At 40.1% G+C, this 19,963-nt stretch overlaps 1 protein-coding gene and 1 long non-coding RNA gene across 3 annotated transcripts in view; one reads left to right on the forward strand and one right to left on the reverse strand.

Moving 5' to 3' along the window:
- The window catches only part of CHST9 (carbohydrate sulfotransferase 9), a 236,495-nt gene that overhangs the window by 182,687 nt on the left and 33,845 nt on the right, over positions 1-19,963 (forward strand). The gene's annotated exons all lie outside the window — the stretch shown is intronic.
- On the reverse strand, positions 1,406-19,539 carry LOC116642832. Its single transcript, XR_004301395.1, has 3 exons — positions 18,689-19,539; positions 3,944-4,018; positions 1,406-2,536 (listed from the first exon to the last, which is right to left on the reverse strand). It is a non-coding gene; the product is annotated as an uncharacterized LOC116642832 (long non-coding RNA).

Consider the following 19,963-nt stretch of genomic DNA (forward strand, 5'->3'; position numbering starts at 1 on the left):
GTGCCACTATGCGGTGGTAGGTGATACATCACCAGATTGTTCTGAGAGTTCAGAGGTGGGGCACCCACTGAGGGAGAGGCTGGTGAGAGGTGGGGATGGCAGCCTCCCTCAGCTTGGCCTTGAGGACTTGGACAAGCAGAAATAGAGCTGGGGAGAGAGTATCCCTGCCTTGAGGAGTAGCATCAATCTCACACAAGCAGGAGCAGATTCTGAAATAGTAGAAGGTAGCATGTACCACTCTGGTCAGAGGCCAGACGGGAGAGCTCGACTGGCTCCATTAACTTCCTGGCTGTCCGTGTGCTGGCTTGGTGGCCTTAGACAAGTCAGTTACCGTCTCTGGGCCTTCACAGCTCCATTTGTAGAATGACAATCACAGCAGTACCTGCGTCGGGGCATCGTCGTGAGGGCTAAATGAGTTAATACCCGCAATGTTTAGACTAGTACCTGGCGGAGAGTAAGGGTTGATTTTGAAAGAAGAGTTGAAAATCATGCAGACCGCAGATTTTGCAGGATCTTGAATCCAAGATGAAGAAATCTGTTGTTTCATTCTGTGGGCAAAAATATTTTCCACGAGCAGTTCAAAAGTTTTTTATCAGAAAGCTGTGCACAGTTAATATTACAGCAGGGTGAGCAGGGGTTGAAAGGTCCGGGGCCCAGAGACGGGTTTGGAGGCAGACTGAATCATCTTGTTGTGGGAACCTGAAAGCACGTGCCACGGGACTGGCCACGGCGTGGAGGAGACGGATGTCGAAGACGTCCTAGAGAAGGAGCCGCAGACCTCCCGACAGGCAGGCTAGGTTAAAAAAGAAAGAAGCCAAACAGACCCCAAGGTTTCAGGGTCTGGGTGACTTCGAGATTTAATGATAGCACTGACCAAAATGATGAAGACCAGGGGGGAACCGATTTTAAGAGAAAGATAACAAACTCTATTTTAGACACTGAAGTGTCAAGGTCAAGCTGCTGAGAAGGAAATCAGATATGAAGCTTAACTAATGGAGAGCGATGCTCAAATGTCACTCGGAAACCTTGCCCAAATAGCTGATCTAAGATACCTCCCTCCTCCCTCTTGCTAAGAGTCACCACCATAATTTATTTTCTTCATGCCACTTCCTGGCACACTATTATATTCTATATTTGTTGATTTGCCTATTATCTATCCCCGCCCCTGTCTATTATGGAAGCTCAGTAAGAACAGGGACATTTTCTTTCTTATCCATTGCTCTGTCCTCAAAGGCGAAGACCGCAGCTGGCCTGCAGTTTTTCAAAAACTGTTTTGTGGAATAAAACCATTTTCATCTGCAAGCAAAATTGCCAAATATATACTACCAACCAGAGATCATCTTCTACCTGCATACAGGTTTTCGTGCCTTACGTTATTTAGGAATTAATGGGGGTGAGGGGGGATAAGGAAGGAAGACTAGATGGTAAAGCATTAAAACATAAAGGTGCACGAATTCAAACAAGAATAGATGGTCAACAGAGTGGAGATGAGAGGGAACCTGACCCCTTTACTCAAGCATTGCACCAAAATAAATTTCAAGCACATCCAAGTTTAAGATCAGAAGTCAAAAATAACAAATTGTAAAGGTACTGGAAGAAAATAGCTGACTTTTTAAAACAGCCATGCATTAAGAAACACATTCTAAAAACAACATGAAATGCATGTAGCATAGTAGAACATTCAGTTTACTTCACAAATTGTAAAACTGTTCACACAAAATGTATTTTCCATGATCCAAGTCGAAAGACAGCAAAGAGTTAAAAATTCTTCAGAACTTGCACAGAAATACCTAATGAATTTAATGTGCAATAAGCTATTACAAATAAAAAGTAGATGTGCGGGAAATGGACAGGTCTCAGAAAGAAAGTCACCAATGATTGGTAAACATAAAAGAATCAACCTCACTCATAATAGTTTTTGGCATTTTTTTCTCAGGTAATTTTTAAAATTCCAGTTAAATCCATGAGTTAGCAATGGCAATGATTTCAAAGCTCGAGAATGCTAAAGGCCAGAGGATGTGTTGGAAAACATACTGTCATGCACTGTTGGTGGGAATGTAAATTTGTGTAACTATTTTTATGGTCCTTTAAGGACCAAAATTTTAAATTGGCATATCCTTTGGCCAAGCAATTCAAGTTCTAAGAATTGAACCTACAGAATATACCTGTATGAGTACATAAAGATAAAAGGAAGTTCATTGACAAATTGGTTGTAATTAAGAAATTTCTAAATTGCTCAAAAAGTGACAGGGCTTCTATTCAGTAGAATATGATGCAGTTATTATTAAAAACAACAGGGTGTATCTATATAGACTGACAAAGAGAGGTTTAAAATACCGGTTAAATGAAAGAAAAAACAGAAGTAGCTAAACGGCACAGAGAGCATAGGTACATTGGTGTTAAAAAGCAAAAAGACAGGGATGCCTGGGTGGCTCAGTTGGTTAGGTGTCCAACTCTTGATCTCAGCTCAGGTCTTGATCTCAAGGTTATGAGTTTGGGCCCCGTGTGTTGACCTCCCCGTTGGGCGTGGAACCTACTTTAAAAAAAAAAAAAAGCAAAAAGAGGTAAAAATCCTTGCAAGTGCAACAAAAACTTTCAGAATGTTGTACAAGAAGCTATTAACTGTGCTTCCCGTGGGGAGCAGGACTGGGGAGTAAGGTGGCGCTTTTAATTTCCACTTTATATCCTTAATATTGGACATTTTTTTCACAGGGAATATGACTACTTTTAGAATTTCATAAAAGAAAGAATAAAGCCCTCAACACTTAGTTCACACTATCCTTTTGACCTATCCCTCCAAACAGTGTATCTGTAGTGTTTGCTTGATTATTCCTGAGATTAAAATTATGTGAATCCTCAGGCTAGCCCAAGACATCTGCCAACTGGAGCATTAGATTCTGTAGCATTCCAGAATCTTTTAAACTTCTGCAGGAACTTCCATAAATCTTTCATAAAGAGGAAGAATTAAAGTCTTATTTCTTATCACTAGTGATCACCAAAAAACTAACCAGGGAGAACCTAAAATGCTAAAATAATTCATGTGCCTCAAAATAGCCAACTGCCTGCCCTTCATCTCTGTTTAGTTGATACCAACTCAGGATCTTTTCCAACATCGCCAAGGGAACTAGGAAACTGATGGGACAGCTGGGAAGACATCCTGCCATAATAGGAAGATTTGTGATTGATTCACTGGAAGGCCAAACAGTTATGAACAACTATATATGTGGATGTGTGTATGCGCATGCACATGTGTGCAAGTGGATGTAGGTGTGTGAGGCAGAGCAGATTCTAAACCAGTATCAGCATTTTATCAAGGATTCAGTTTAAATCAAGAAATACCAAATACAGTATTTGTATTCCTACCATGTTGTTTCAAAAGAATTTAAGGCAGGATAATGAAAGTTTTTGAATCCCCAAACGACTGGATATTATTCTTGCAATTTAAAATGGATGTATATTTCCGTTTTAGAGTGTAAGACAAGAACATATTTTTTTCAAGACTCTGACTCACTTTTGTTGTGCCTGGCTTTTTCCAAGGGTTTAAAAGCGATTTCTTTAAAAAATTGAAAGTATCCTATCAATTACGGTTTATCTTTGATTTTTTTACAATCGTGGTCATAGAGAGCATGGTTTTTATGAAGTATGAAGTATTTCACCTTTTAAACTTACCAAAAAATTTCTTTTTTTTTTAAGATTTATTTATTTTGAGAAAGAGAGAGAGGAAGTATGTGGTGCATGAGCATGGGGAGGGGCAGAGGGAGAGAATCTTTCAAGCAGACTCCTCGCTGAGCAAGGAACCATGCATAGGGCTCTATCCCACAGCCTATGAGATCATGACCTGACCCGAAACCAAGAGTCAGACGCTCAACAGACTGAGCCACCCAGGCTCCCCACCAAAAAAATTATTAGGAATTATGAACAATATTGAATTTTCCTAACTTACACTTCCCACATTAAATGATCGGTTGGGTCCATCCGTTGGGAATGCTGGAGACTTTGGAAAGAACAAAACAATCATCTGTAAAGAATGAAAGCAGCATTATGAATAAATTACATATTTTTGCTACCAGGCTGAGATAGATCATATACAGTTGTTCTGTCTTAATTGCCAATCTCATCTCACTGAGTGATAGAGTCAGAATTCCAAAGGGGTTTTTTTTCGTCAACGTTCACTTCTTGAATATTCTTTCTTGTCCTACTGGGAGATGTTTCCTACCTGGCTCTCTCACTAGGCCTACCAGTCCAGCCACAGAGCCTTTCCCATGCCTGTGAAGGTGTTCAGCATCTGATGGTACTGACGTGAGAGCTAGTTACCATTAACTTTCCAGGTGATTCATACTGTGGTTGCAGGAGGTAAAGAGAAGAGCGAACATGGAGTCAGCTCTTCTAGGCACTTGGCAGCACATTATTCATTGAGTCTGCATAGCAACACGCTAAAGTCATCCCATTATTACCCACACCCCTCAGATTTGCAGTCGTGGCTTGGAGATGTTAAATAACTTGCCTAAGGTGCACAGCTAACGAGTGGCAGTGCTCAAACTTAAACTCAGGTCTGTGCGTGCCAAAGCCCATGCTACCGGCCAGGGTCAAATTAAAGGGTAAGCGGGATGGCCTGCTGCCCAGGGGTTCCGATCTATAAAAAGCAGGGACTGTTACTGGAGTAAATGAATAATATGTTGCCAGTTCACTCGGGTTTCCATACACCGGTCTTCACATAGTTATCAACGGGTTGCACTCCCAGCAAACAGACTGCTCTTGCAAGTGGAAATAACGCTGTCTGGCCACCAGTGCCGGTTACCTCACATGAGTATTTTTGTGAAACGCGTGGCAAGTGGCACAGGCCGCCTCAGGCCGTGACCCACCCAGCAGGTGCCCCTCCTCACCTGAGGCTCAGAGGACAGTCACAGCTGAAACTTTAAACCCAAATACTGCCTGGCCTGATTCTATTCACTGGGAGTGATTCCTCATATTAAGTTTTACATTCTTTTAAATAAGCATCTCACCAGGTCGGGTGCCAGAGATAGAAATGCTCGGTCACAGGCCGGGTGAGCACGGAGTGCAGCCGGAGACTGGGGAGACGGGAGTGACTGACTGCTTTTCTCTGGGGGCTCACTGAGGAGCGGGGCCCCGAGTTCTCGGCTCCTCCGGGAGGAGATTGGGAGGCCGCCATTTTCACTCTCGTCCTCCAAAGCCGCACGGAAAGCTTGCAGGGAACAAAAGCTCCCGAGAGCAAACCAGAGCAGATTACTTAGCCCGGACCGGGCAAGGGCGGGGCAATTCCACCTCCGGCAAAGACATTTGGGAACCACGGCAACAGGCCCCTCCCCCAGAAGATCAGCGAGAACAGCCAGCCAAGACCAAGTTTACCGATCAATGAGAACAGCAGAACTCCAGCGCTAGGGGAATACTGCACATAGAATCCATGGCTTTTTTACCATGATTCTTTAGTCTTTCAAAGTTAATTTTTTTAACTGTCCTTTTTTTTTTTTAATTTTTCTTTTTCCCTTTTTCAACCAACATCTTATCAATCCCTTTTTTTAAAAATATTTTTTATTTTTCATTTTTAGAGTCATATGCTATCCCTTCGCAGTAGTTACCCTTATTTTTGGTGTATATATATATAAGTTGTTCTCTCTTTAAAATTTTGAGATACAGTTTCTTCTAAGAGATCAAAATATACCCTAAATCTCTAGTGTATGGCTTTGTTCTAGTCTCCTTCCTGATCACATTCTCTCCCTTTTTTTTTAATCCTCTTCTTTCTTTTTTCAATCAACTTCTTATCTTATCAATTCCTTTTATAAAATCTTTTATAATTTTCATCTTTACAGTCATATTCCATCCTTTCATCGTATTGACCCTTATTTTTGTAACATATTTCTTTCTTTAAAATTTTGGGAGGCACTTTCTTCTAACAGACCAAAATACACCCAGAATCTAGGGTGTGGCACTGATCTATGCACCAGCCTGATCATATTTGATCATATTCTGTTTTGTTTTGTTTTGTTTTGTTTTTGTTTGTTTTTATCTTTTTCTTTTTCTTTTTTTTTTTTCTTTTTCTTTTTTCTTTCTTTCCCTTTCTTTTCCCCCGGTTTCAGGTCTTTTCTGATTTGTTTAGTGTATATTTTCTGGGGACGTTGTTACCCTGTTAGCATTTTGTTCTCTCATTCATCTATTCTCCTCTGGACAAAATGACAAGATGGAAAAAATCACCTCAACCAAAAGAACAAGAAGCAGTACCGACTGCCAGGGACCTAATCAATACAGACATTAGTACAATGTCGGAACTAAAGTTCAGAATGATGATTTTAAAGATACTAGCTGGGCTTGAAAAAAGCATGGAAGTGATTAGAGAAACCTTTTCTGGAGAAATAAAAGAACTAAAATCTAACCAAGTCAAAATCAAAAAAGGCTATTAAAAGGTGCAATAAAAAATGGAGGCTCTAACTGCTAGGATAAATGAGGCAGAAGACAGAATTAGTGATATAGAAGACCAAATGATGGGAAATAAAGAAGCTGAGAAAAAGAAAGATAAACAACTACTGGATCACGAGGGCAGAATTCGAGAGATAAGCGATAGCATAAGACGAAACAACATTAGAATAATTGGGATCCCAGAAGAAGAAGAAAGAGAGAGGGGGCAGAAGGTATATTGGAGCAAATTATAGCAGAGAACTTCCCTAATTTGGGGAAGGAAACAGGCATCAAAATCCAGGAGGCACAGAGAACCCCTCTCAAAATCAATAAAAATAGGTCAATACCCCGACATCTAATAGTAAAACTTACGAGTCTCAGAGACAAAGAGAAAATCCTGAAAGCAGCTCAGGAGAAGAGATCTGTAACCTACAATGGTAGAAACATTAGGTTGGCAACAGACCTACCTAAACAGACCTACCCACAGAGACCTGGCAACCCAGAAAGGACTGGCATGATATATTCAGAGCACTAAATGAGAAAAATATGCAGCCAAGAATACTATATCGAGCTAGGCTGTCATTGAAAATAGAAGGAGAGATAAAAAGCTTCCAGGACAAACAAAAAATAAAGGAATTTGCAAACACGAAACCAGCCCTACAAGAAATATTGAAAGGGGTCCTCTAAGCAAAGAGAGAGCCTAAAAGTAACATAGACCAGAAAGGAACACAGACAATATACAGTAACAGTCACCTTACAGGCAATACAATGGCACTAAATTCATATCTTTCAATAGTTACCCTGAATGTAAATGGGCTAAATGTCCCACTCAAAAGACACAGGCTATCAGATTGAATAAAAAAAACAAGACCCATCGATATGCTGTCTGCAAGAGACTCACTTTAGACCCAAAGACACCCCCAGATTGAAGGTGAGGGCATGGAAAACCATTTACCATGCGAATGGACACCAAAAGAACGCGGGGGTGGCAATCCTTATATCAGACAAATTAGATTTTAAACCAATACAAGCCTTTCTCAAGAAACAAGAAAGGTCTCAAGTACACAACCTAACCCTACACCTAAAGGAGCTGGAGAAAGAACAGCAAATAAAGCCTAAACGCAGCAGGAGAAGAGAAATAATAAAGATCAGAGCAGAAATCAATGAAATAGAAACCAAAAGAACAGTAGAACAGATCAACGAAACTAGGGGCTGGTTCTTTGAAAGAATTAACAAGATTGATAAACCCCTGGCCAGACTTATCAAAAAGAAAAGAGAAATGACCCAAATCAACAAAATCATGAATGAAAGAGGAGAGATCACAACCAACACCAAAGAAATACAAACAATTATAAGAACATATTATGAGCAACTCTATGCCAGCAAATTAGATAATCTGGAAGAAATGGACGCATTCCTAGAGATGTATCAACTACCAAAACTGAACCAGGAAGAAATAGAAAACCTGAACAGACCTATAACCACTAAGGAAATTGAAGCAGTCATCAAAAATCTCCAACAACCAAAAGCCCAGGGCCAGATGGCTTCACAGGGGAATTCTACCAAACATTTAAAGAAGAATTAATACCTATCCTTCTGAAACTGTTCCAAAAAATAGAAATGGAAGGAAAACTTCCAAACTCGTTTTATGAGGCCACCATTACCTGGATCCCCAAACCAGACAAAGACCCCATCCAAAAGGAGAATTACAGACCAATATCCTTGATGAACATGGATGCAAAAATTTTCACCAAAATACTAGCCAATAGGATCCAACAGTACATTAAGTGGATTATTCACCATGACCAAGTGGGATTTATCCCTGGGCTGCAAGATTGGTTCAACATCTGCAAATCAATCAATGTGATACAATACATTAATAAAAGAAAGAACAAGAACCATATGATCCTCTCAATAGATGCAGAAAAAGCATTTGACAAAGTACAGCATCCTTTCTTTATCAAAACTCTTCAGAGGGTACATACCTCAAAACATAAAAGCCATCTCTGAAAAACCCACAGCGAATATCATTCTCAATGGGGAAAAACTGAGAGCTTTCCCCCTAAGGTCAGGAACATGGCAGGGATGTCCACTATCACCACTGCTATTCAACATAGTATTAGAAGTCCTAGCCACAGCAATCAGACAACAGAAAGAAATAAAAGGCTTCCAAATCGGCAAAGAAGAAGTCAAACTCTCACTCTTTGCAGATGATATGATACTTTATGTGGAAAACCCAAAAAACTCCACCCCAAAACTGCTAGAACTCATACAGGAATTCAGTAAAGTGGCAGGATATAAAATCAATGCACAGAAATCAGTGGCATTCCTATACACCACCAACAAGACAGAAGAAAGAGAAATTAAGGAGTTGATCCCATTCACAATTGCACCCAAAACCATAAGATACCTAGGAATAAATCTAACCAAAGAGGCAAAGGATCTGTACTCAGAAAACTATAAAATACTCATGAAAGAGGAAGATACAAAGAAATGGAAAAACGTTCCATGCTCATGGATTGGAAGAACAAATATTGTGAAGATGTCAATGCTACCTAGAGCAATCTGCACATTCAATGCAATCCCCATCAAAATACCACCCACTTTTTTCAAAGAAATGGAACAAATAATCCTAAAATTTGTATGGAACCGGAAAAGACCCCGTATAGCCAGAGGAATGTTGAAAAAGAAAAGCAAAGCTGGCAGCATCACAATTCCAGACTTCCAGCTCTACTACAAAGCTGTCATCATCAAGACAGTATGGTACTGGCACAAAAACAGACACATAGATCAATGGAACAGAATAGAGAGCCCAGAAATGGACCCTCAACTCTATGGTCAACTAATCTTCAACAAAGCAGGAAAGAATGTCCAATGGCAAAAAGACAGTCTCTTCAACAAATGGTGTTGGAAAAATTGGATAGTCACATGCAGAAGAATGAAACTGGACCATTTCCTTACACCACACACAAAAATAGACTCAAAATGGTTGAAAGACCTCAATGTGAGACAGGAGTCCATCAAAATCCTAGAGGAGAACAGAGGCAGCAACCTCTTTGACTTCAGCCACAGCAACTTCTTCCTAGAAACATTGCCAAAGGCAAAGGAAGCAAGGGCAAAAATGAACTATTGGGACTTCATCAAGATAAAAAGCTTTTGCACAGCAAAAGAAACAGTCAACAAAACCAAAAGACAACCAACAGAATGGGAGAAGATATTTGCAAATGACATATCAGATAAAGGGCTAGCATCCGAAATCTATAAAGAACTTATTAAACTCAACACCCAAAGAACAAATGATCCAATCAAGAAATGGGCAGAAAACATGAACATTTTTCCAAAGAAGACATCCAAATGGCCAACAGACACATGAAAAAGTGCTCAACATCACTTGGCATCAGGGAAATCCAAATCAAAACCTCAATGAGATATCACCTCACACCAGTCAGAATGGCTAAAATTAACAAGTCAGGAAATGACAGATGTTGGCGGGGATGTGGAGAAAGGGGAACCCTCCTACACTGTTGGTGGGAATGCAAGCTGGTGCAGCCACTCTGGAAAATAGTGTGGAGGTTCCTCAAAAAGTTGAAAATAGAGCTACCCTACGACCCAGCAATTGCACTACTGGGTATTTACCCCAAAGATACAAATGTAGGGATCCAAAGGGGCACGTGCACCCCGATGTTTATAGCAGCAATGTCCACAATAGCCAAACTGTGGAATGAGCCAAGATGTCCACGGACAGATGAATGGATAAAGAAGATGTGAATATTATGCAGCCATCAAAAGGAATGAAATCTTGCCGTTTGCAACGACGTGGATGGAACTGGAGAATGTTATGCTGAGCAAAATGAGTCAATCAGACAAAGACATGTATCATATGACCTCACTGATATGAGGAATTCTTAATCTCAGGAAACAAACTGAGGGTTGCTGGAGTGGTGGGGGGTGGGAGGGATGGGGTGGCTGGGTGACAGACATTGGGGAGGTTATGTGCTATGATGAGCACTGTGAATTGTGTAAGACTGTTGAATCACAGATCTGTACCTCTGAAACAAATAATACATTATATGTTAAAAAAAAAAAAAAGAAGAAGGAGAAGATAGCAGGAGGGGAAGAATGAAGGGGGGGAAATCGGAGGGGGAGATGAACCATGAGAAACTGTGGACTCTGAAAAACAAACTGAGGGTTCTAGAGGGGAGGGGGGTGGGAGGATGGGTTAGCTTGGTGATGGCTATTAAAGAGGGCATGTTCTGCATGGAGCACTGGATGTTACATGCAAACAATGAATCATGGAACACTACATCAAAAACTAATGATGTAATGTATGGTGATTAACAATAATAATAAGTAAATAAATAAATAAATAAATAAAAGCTTCTCAAGAGGGTGTTGACTTTGAACAACAAGCAATAAAAGGAAGCAGCAGATGTCGCTTCAGAACATGAAGAAGGTGTACCTCTTATTTTCTAGATGAACACACCCGCCTTCCTGACTGACCACTAGGCAAAAAGACCTCCCATATCACTTTGTGCCCTGCACATTTGTGTGTGGGATCACCTTGTGCTCCCTGTGTGCAATACTGTGAAACACAGGCTCAGCCCTGCACCTTACCTTTGGCGCCTTTCTAAAAGGGCAGCACTCAAACCTGCTTCTTCTCCCACACAGGGTTTCCATCCTTTTCCCACATCACCACGCACATAGAAAATGGTGTTGCTAGCATGGAACGCACGTACATGTGTGTGGCAAGCGACAAGGCTGCCAGAGGTGGGAGGATGAAGGGCCTGGAGACCTGGGAACTGGGGGTTGGGGGGATGGGGCGTTGAGTCCTGAGTAGCTCGGCCATAAGGAACACTAGATTGTCATTACTGTGACCTTAGTTTCGATTTTTCTCGCTTATGCATCAAGAAAAAGAAAACACATGTAAGTGCTGTGCACTAAATGGGAAAAAGAAATTTGGAGTTTGAAATGATCATATTTGTTTCCGGAGGTAAAAAAAAAAAAAAATACCTTCTTTCCCTGCCCACACTCCCGTGAATACATGATTGCCCTTTGCTGAGGTGCTAACTACAAAGCCCTCCCAGCCCCCTGTCCAGGACAGGTGCAAACAGACCAAAACAGAGGCAGCCAGGCCTTTCTAGGCACGGGTCCAGGAACCAGATGGGCGGTTGAGAACGAAAGTACACTCTATATAACCAGTATCTTGGGAAGGCAGTTAAGTGAAACATACAAAGTAAGAGCTGCCTCTAAGTAAATCTGTAAATTTTTGCACTAATTTCTTAGTGGCTAAGTTAAATGAGTGCAAGGGAATAAATGACATGATATGGATTTAGATTTGTTCTCCAATTTTTTCTGCTTATATTATGAAATAATTGATGCATATCACTGTATAAGTTGAAGTACAGCATGATGGCTTGATTTACATATATTGTGAAATGATTAGGTTCAGCTAGCATCCATCGTCCTATAATAGATACAACAAAAACAAAAGAAAGAAGAAAACAATGTTTCTTCTGTGATGAGAACTCGTAGGATTTACTCTGTCAACAACTTTCCTGTATATCATACAGCAGTGTTAGCTGTAGTCATCAGATTGCACATTACATCATAGTACTTGTTTATCTTATAACTGACAGTTTGTATCTTTTGACTGACCACCTTTCTCCAATCCCTCTGCCCCAACCACAGCATCCTCTGCTTCAGGTAACCATGTGTCTGATCTTTTATGCTATGATTTTTGTTTCTTTTCTTTTCTTTTTTTTTTTTTTTGATTCCACACAGAAGTAAGATCATACAGTATTTGTCTTTCTCTCTTCTCCAGTGTTTATAAAACTTGAGAACTCTAGTAAATGTTATCAAACTTGTGTTAGCTACATCAAGATCTCAGTTCTGCTTCAATATTCTTACGTTAAATGAAGTTTACGGTTTCTCTCTAAATTTATCTAAAATTTTCTTCTTACAAGACCAGGATTTGGCTGCCCTGGCTATAAATGCTTGGGTTGTATAATCATCTCTACTCTCCTTCTTGTAACTGTGATAAGAGATACTGGCTACATTTATTGAGCACCTATTACATGCCAGGCATTGTGCTAATTATGATACATGCATTATGTCATTCATTCCTCATGAAAACCTCATGAGGTAGGTATTGTTCTGATAATCCCCACTTTAGAGAAACGACGTTTAGAAACAAGGTTTAGAGGTGCTAGGTAAATTGTCCAAGGTCACACAGCTGGTGAACAGAAGAGTTGGGGGTCATGTATCTCGGATCTCATGTACGTCTGACACCCCGGTCTGCCCTCTTAATCACTACATCCTACTATTACAGAATAGTCTTTAAGTTTCAATAAGTATATACATTTGAAGAGACACATAAAGAGTTGTTTCACTTATTTTTTTAATGCTCTGTAAAAATACAAGCTTGCATCTGTGCCACCTGACACCCTAGGGCTCTGTGAAGTTATTCCATTTGAACAGCTGGGGGAGCTTGAAGGCAGCTAATCTTTTCATTCTCCGAGTTCTCCAAAATAGACCCAAGGGCTCAGGAATAAGCACCAACATTGGCTTTTATGACTAGTCCTGGTAATGACTTAACAGGCTGCAGACTTCTAGAAGCTCGGAGGTAATGCCAGGCTTAACTAAAAGTGTGCATCCAGAGGAAGACAAGATGTAATAGTAGATCCAGAGTCTGTGGTGTCCCAGGAAGTAGCAGAGGAGTCGGGCTTTGAGTAACATATTGGTAAGATGAGAGTCTGTTGAATACTTGAAGGGAGGCAACATGAAGCAGCAGAAAGCACGCTGTGTGGAGCGGTAGACTGGTGGCGTCGTATTTTGAATATGTGAAGTATTTACATGGTTCAGAGGTCACGACTCTATTAAAATGTCTTTTCAGAGAGGTCTGATTCCCAAACATATTCTCTTCCACCCTGCCCACCCACACCCTTCCCCATAAGGAAGTATTTTCAGTAGCTGGTTTGTTCGCTCTACATTTCTTTTGCAAATAGAACCATATAGATATATTCATGTTCTTATCTCAGAGAGATCTTCTGTAGTGTGTTTTTATAAATAAATAGTTCTCCCTTGTGTGGATGTACTTATAGTTGTTTCTAATGGGTTGTTTGTTGTCTTTTGTTATTCCTCGTAATGCTGTCTTGAACAACCATGTGCATATACTTTTTTATATTGCACAGGTGTATCTTCAAGGGCAGATCTAGAAGTAGGAGTCAAAAGGTTGACTCGAGGGGCAACTTGTTAAGGCATTTTGTTAGATGTTGACAAATTCTCCTCCTAAGCGGTTGTCATTGCGCTTCTAGTGTCAGCAAAGTAAGAGTGGATCCCTCCCGACTTGTTAATGTCCTTGGTACTGCTCCCTTGTTACATTTCTTATACACACCATGCCCCGTTTCTTCTCATTCTAGACGTCTCATCCCTAGATGTCCCACAGGCACTGAAACCATGTAGGAACCAGAACTCATTATCTTACACTCTAAAACTACCCCTGGGATGACACCACCATCCAAGGAGACCCCAAACTTGGAACCCGCTAATGGTCCTGATTTCTCCCTTTCACTAATCCATCAAGCAGTTGCCTTACCTGCTGCACATTTCAGGAATGGGTCCCTCCTCTACATCCCAACACCACTTGCCTGCCCTCAGGATCTCCTCGTCTCCTCACCTCTCCCCAAGGCCCTGAAATAGTGTCCTCGCTTGTCCTCTGCCTCTACCCCAGTCCTTCTGAAAATCATCTCAACATGATGACCATGATGAGATTTTTATGGATTTCAAATTTCTGCCTTGCTTACAGTCAAGGGCTTTGAAGTAACTTTCTGTGATCATTGCTGAATAGCTAATCCTTACAACTGATCTAGACTTCAGAAATGCTCTGATGTGTGTGGAAGAAATCTTAGGTAGCAATTTAAAATGACGAGTATTCACAGTCTGCTTTCGGAAACAGACCCCACCCAAGGTCAGTGTTGTTACAGAAGAAACATAACGTATTCAGTTATTTCAGAACCAGTTTTTGCTATTATAACCAGTTTTTGCATAGCAAGTATTCCCTCACAGACAAAAAAGAAAATCTCTATATGTACTGAATTTCAACAAAGTCAAGAAGAAGGGATCTTCTAGTTATATAAGATTGTGATTGGTGATTCAAATTACCAAAATATTATTGACCTTAACTTGGTTAACAGAGAATGATGGAATTTATCTCCTCTCATCTTAAGTTCTTATTTATACTATTTGGTGTTTTAAATGTAAGAATTATATTGATGTAAGCACTCACTATGGCACTCTAGCAGAATTGCTATTATTTGCCTTACCATAAAACTCTAAAGGTTTATGTTCTCCATTCTTTCAAGGAAAAAAAAGAATGAGAGATTTTAAAATAAAAAAATCATATGAAAATTCATGTATGAAATGGTTCAGGGATTCATGAGTGTAAGTGCCTTGTTCAAATTATTCTATTTTCCAAAAGGGAGAAAAATAACCAAAGAAAATTGTTCTGTTACCATTGAGAAACAAAATAATCAACACGTTTTCCTGCTAAGTAAAAAAAATGGTGAGCTTTAAAACCCCAAAATCTTTTCTTACAAAAAGCAAGAAGCTGGGGATCAATTTTGATTAAAATGAATATTAAATAATTTCCCCCTAATTAATTTTAATGATGTAAAATAAGTAAATCTCTAACGAAAGAAGAATTCACTAGGGTACAACCATGGTGAACATAGCTCAACACGTTCAGCCTTGTGATTTCTACCATTTCCTGGGTATCAAAAAAAGGTTCCCACCCCAGAATTGACTTATGACACCTCCCTATGCTCTCCTACCATCCTCCCCATCCTCAACCCCTCACTCTTTACCCACACCCCTGGGCTAGGAGGGGTGATTAGAAGATACATAGGAACTCTGAAATGTAAAACAAACTAACAAATGGCAACATTCCCCAAATTGCTAAAAAATATACCAAAAGTAAGGGAAATGAAATAAAAGTATAAAAATCATGTGTCTGCCCTCTCTGGTTGGTATTGTACAGGATAAGATCTTGTAGGTTAATACTGGGAAAATGGGGCCATATGGAGCCACCTAAAAGCTGCCCGTTTACACCTGGTCTTTGTTGCCTGAACCACAGACCCACTGCATGCCACAGCGTGAGCCCGGGTCCTATAGAAGGACCACTGAAAAAACCATAGCCTTCCCCTTTTCTCTCCACAGGACCCGTGACCTACACTATCCAAACTCTCTGGAGGTATGTTTACCTCCTGTACAAGAACTGTGAGATTGACTAACAGTTACAGCACATTAACTATCCTTTCAGCTGGTTCTAGCCTTAAGTGAGTAAGTGTTGATGTATGGAAAAGAGGTAATTGAAAGAAGATCCATATGTACTGTCGGAAGTTTCTAGCACTCTACAAGTTAGCTACGAATTAACCAGCTCAGTTCAGTGTTCCAGTTTAGTGTTGCTCTTTTTAAAAAATCTTGTTTGACCTAAAATCCTGTTTGAATTTGAAAGAAAAACTCTTCTTGAAGTGCAATCACCAGTGGTCAGTAATTTAGTCAATCCTAGCTATGCAGAGCAGCCTCCATGAAAGAAAAAGGAAAGAGAAAGAAAGAAAGAAAGAAAGAAAAAGAAAGAAAGAAAGAAAGAAAGAAAGAAAGAAAGAAAGAAAGAAAGAAAGAAAGAAAGAAAGAAAGAAAGAAGGAAGGAAGGAAGGAAGGAAAAAAGAAAGAAAGAAGGAAGGAAGGAAAAAAGAGACATTCTGGGTTGGAGAGCAGTGCAGATCCAAGGAGAATGGCTTGCCCAGAGAGCATGGAGGCTCTGCCCCCCTTCCCACATACCTTGCCCTATGCATCTTCCATCGGATTATTCCTGAGTTATATCCTTTTATATTAAGCCAGTAATCCGGTAAGTAATCAATATTTCTTAGTTCTGTGAGCCTCTCCAGCAAATTAATCAAACCCAAGAAGGGGGTTGTTGGCAAGTTCCATCTATAGCTGGTCAGTCAAAAGCACAGAGGACCCCCTTAGACTAGCAACTGGCATCTGAAGTGGGGGACGGTGGGGGTAGTCCTGTAGGGCTGAGCCCTTAATTTATGGGACCTGATCCTCTTTCTAGGTAGATAGTGTCAAAACTGAGTTAAATTCGTGGGATACTCAGGCAGCATTCATGAAGAACTAAGTTAATTATTTGGCATTAAAGAAAAAACACACGTTGGACTGGTGTCAGAATTCATAGCCTTTGACTCAGATCCAGGACCAGTGAGAACATATGCTCTGAAACCAGACTTCTAACCTGCTAGTGCCTGATAGTAAATCCTTATGTTAGCTTAGCTTCGTTTAGCAGAGAGACAGCGTCTCTTCATATTCACTGCAGACGATGTAAACTTTGAATGCCATTACCTGAGGAGGCATCAAACCATTCAAATATAAATAAAATACAACTGTTGCCCAAAGTTCTAAGTTGGCGTTTCTTTCCGTCTCTCTACTTGTAAAACAAGTCTTGCCTCCTGAAGCTTCATCTCTCTGCAGAAGTTTGCCCGATACTGACCTCTTTCCTGAGCTCACTCGCTGCCTCCTCTAGGATGTCTTACCTAACCAGTGCTGAACTGAGCTGATGATCCCACCTCCACCATTACTCACCAAATTTTCTGCTTTAAACTGGCTCTATTTCCTTGTTTCTACTTTTGCATGAAGCACGTCTTCTACTGAGTAACTTAAGCTTAACATCTTGGTCATCTTTGAGCACTGAGTCATGTATAGAATTGCTGAATCATTATAATTATAGATCTGAAACTAATATAACACTATTTGTTAATTATACTTGAATTAAAAAATTGAAAATAAAAAATACACACAAAAGATCTTGGCCATCTTTAATTCCTTTCTTTCCACTGTCACACTGAATCAGGCCCCCCATCTGAATTGTTACGTCTGCTCCGCTTACCCAGTGTGTAACATTCACCTTCATTCTTACCAGCAGCCCCCGTCCTCAAGCCATAGCACTGTTAGATTCATCTTTAAACAGTTTTGATCAATTTCCGGCTCAAAAATCTTCTAGAGCTCCCTTACCAAACAAATGTCACAATCTCCCCCTAAGTGTTTAGGGCCCTCCGTGACATTGGTTTATGCTACAGGTCTTGCCTTAATAAGATCCCTCTTATTACTTGCTAATGTACAGACTCCAGGGAAGTCACGCGCCACTGTTTACGACTCCCTGCACATGCCCTGTGCACTTCCTGATTCTGTGCCTTTGCTCGTGCTTTTCCTTCTGGGTAAAATGCTTCTCCTCCAATCTGCTTCTGCTAATGTCCTACCCAGATCAAATGCTATCCCTCCATGAGGCATCCCCAGGTGCCCCCACCAAACATGACCTCTTTTCTTTTTTGGGGGGGGTGCAATCCTATGGAAATTTTCGATCTCCCTCATTCTTTTTAGAGCCAAAGAACTTAAGTACCTAGAAACAAATTTAGAAATCCTCTGTCCTTGAAACACTGTCATTATGCACCAAAGACAAAGACTAGAGGAGTAAAGTTATTTGCTAACTATTGTACAGAGCCAAGACCAGAAAAGTCTGAAAGTTAATCGGTCACCATTTCTACTGTATCGAGATTTAAATACCCTTTGATCTGCATACTTATACAATTTACTAATAATCCCTTACAGCTCCGTGATTTCACATGGTTGCCTTTTTGTGTGCTCATCTTGTTTCTTCTACTTTATTCTGTGCCTCTAGCACACCAAGCATATTGTCCAGAATAGATGCTCATTAAAATATTGCTGTAGGATCAAATGAATGAATTTTGCTAGAGTCAACGTAACTCTAGGCTTGGGGAGAGTCTGAAACCCTTTGGCCTGAGGACTGTGGCTATTGAGAGCTCATTCATTCTTTACTTAACCAGTATTTGTTTTGGAGTAGTTCAAATTACATATTTAACTCATAAAATGTGAAAATTTAATTGACTATCCCAAATATGTTTTGAGACAAGGAAAAGAAACCAATGTTAATGCATCTATCTCTTAGGCTGAATTAAATTCACTTTGATACTAGATTGTTAACTCAAACTCAAATTATTTATTATTGAACTGTCACTCTAACCACGTCACTTTCTAAAGTGAGCTAAGAAATAAATAATAGCAATCTAATTTTTCAGCTTGTACCATAAAATGTATCTAGATACTTTCCTGCTTGCCTCACACTGGTGTGCGTGTGTACACACATGCATGACACGTCATACACACACACACACACACACACACAATCCACTTGCACCACACTTACCTTTGAAAAATGGATTGTTGTAGCTCCAGAGGGAAATTCTCTGGTGGTCATGAAGAATGAAGTCATTCATTATTATGACACTAAAATTGTTATTACTGTTGTCGTTGTTATTTGAAGTCCTGATTGGTGCCTGAATTTTTCTACAGTAGAGTTATAAACAATGAATGAATGCCAATTTTTAAAGTATCAAGATGTCAAGTTAGTAGCTACATATGACTACCTAACGATCCCTCTTTCCAGATAGCTCTCAGTGGGGGATATAAAGCAATTGATAGCACTCTTTGGGACAAAGTGGAGCGATAACATGCCTACACTATATATATGGGGACATGGTCTTAGTAACCATCTGTCACAGAAACAGACTGACTTCAACCAACAGATTGCATCAAACTCATTTTCTAGACAAAAAACTGAGGCTTGACAGGAAAGGAAGTATCCACCAGAGAGAGGGGATCATGAGCTCCCGTAATTCACTTAGCCCCTGGGTTCCTGCACCCCTCATCCTTCTTCCTCTTTGTGTTTCAGGGCATTGTTCCTTCAGTTTGCATGAAGTTGGTTGGAGGTAGGCACCATGGGTTTGATTGATACAGCAATTTGCATCTCAAGGCATTGCTCGATAAATATAGTGCAATGAAAGGCCACTCTCTCACAAACCAATTTCCCCCTCTGGGCTGACTTTAGAAGCTCATTGATGTCACTTCCTTCCTCAGTCAGCAAGTGAATTTTCTTTAATTCTCAAGACCAGCTGTCCATGCTGTCAACAGAAAGTTATTAAAATTCCTTTAAAGTGAATAAAAATAGCCTAAAAGCAAATGTACTTGGAAACAGGAAAGAATCAGTATGCAAAGTCCACAAACCTCTGAGCAAAATAATGTTGATCCAACCAGAGATTTCAAACATTGTATATTCAAGATGCTAGAAAAAATAATTAAAAGATGCTAAACCACATACTTCTTAATCTTTTATTAGCAAAGGCTTATGCAGTTACAATTTATCCCCTAAATTCCATTCCTCTTTTTCAAATACGATTTGAATAAACTTGGGAATGACTTAGGTTTTCCTTAAGTGGGATTCCCTCCTTTTTTCTTGCATCGGCCAGGGAACATGTACATCTGCACCAGCCCAAGACCATCCGTAAGCAGGAGAAAAAAAAAACTATCATTAGCTGCAATCATAACCACTAGGGCCACAAAATAATTATATAATTATATATTTTAACTCATTACAGTTTTAATAGCTCAAGGGAGGAGATGATTTTTCTTATGTTTAAATAAC

This window comes from Phoca vitulina, unplaced genomic scaffold (assembly GCF_004348235.1).
Source record: "Phoca vitulina isolate PV1807 unplaced genomic scaffold, GSC_HSeal_1.0 scaffold24, whole genome shotgun sequence".
In the NCBI taxonomy this organism is placed as follows: Eukaryota; Metazoa; Chordata; class Mammalia; order Carnivora; family Phocidae; genus Phoca; species Phoca vitulina.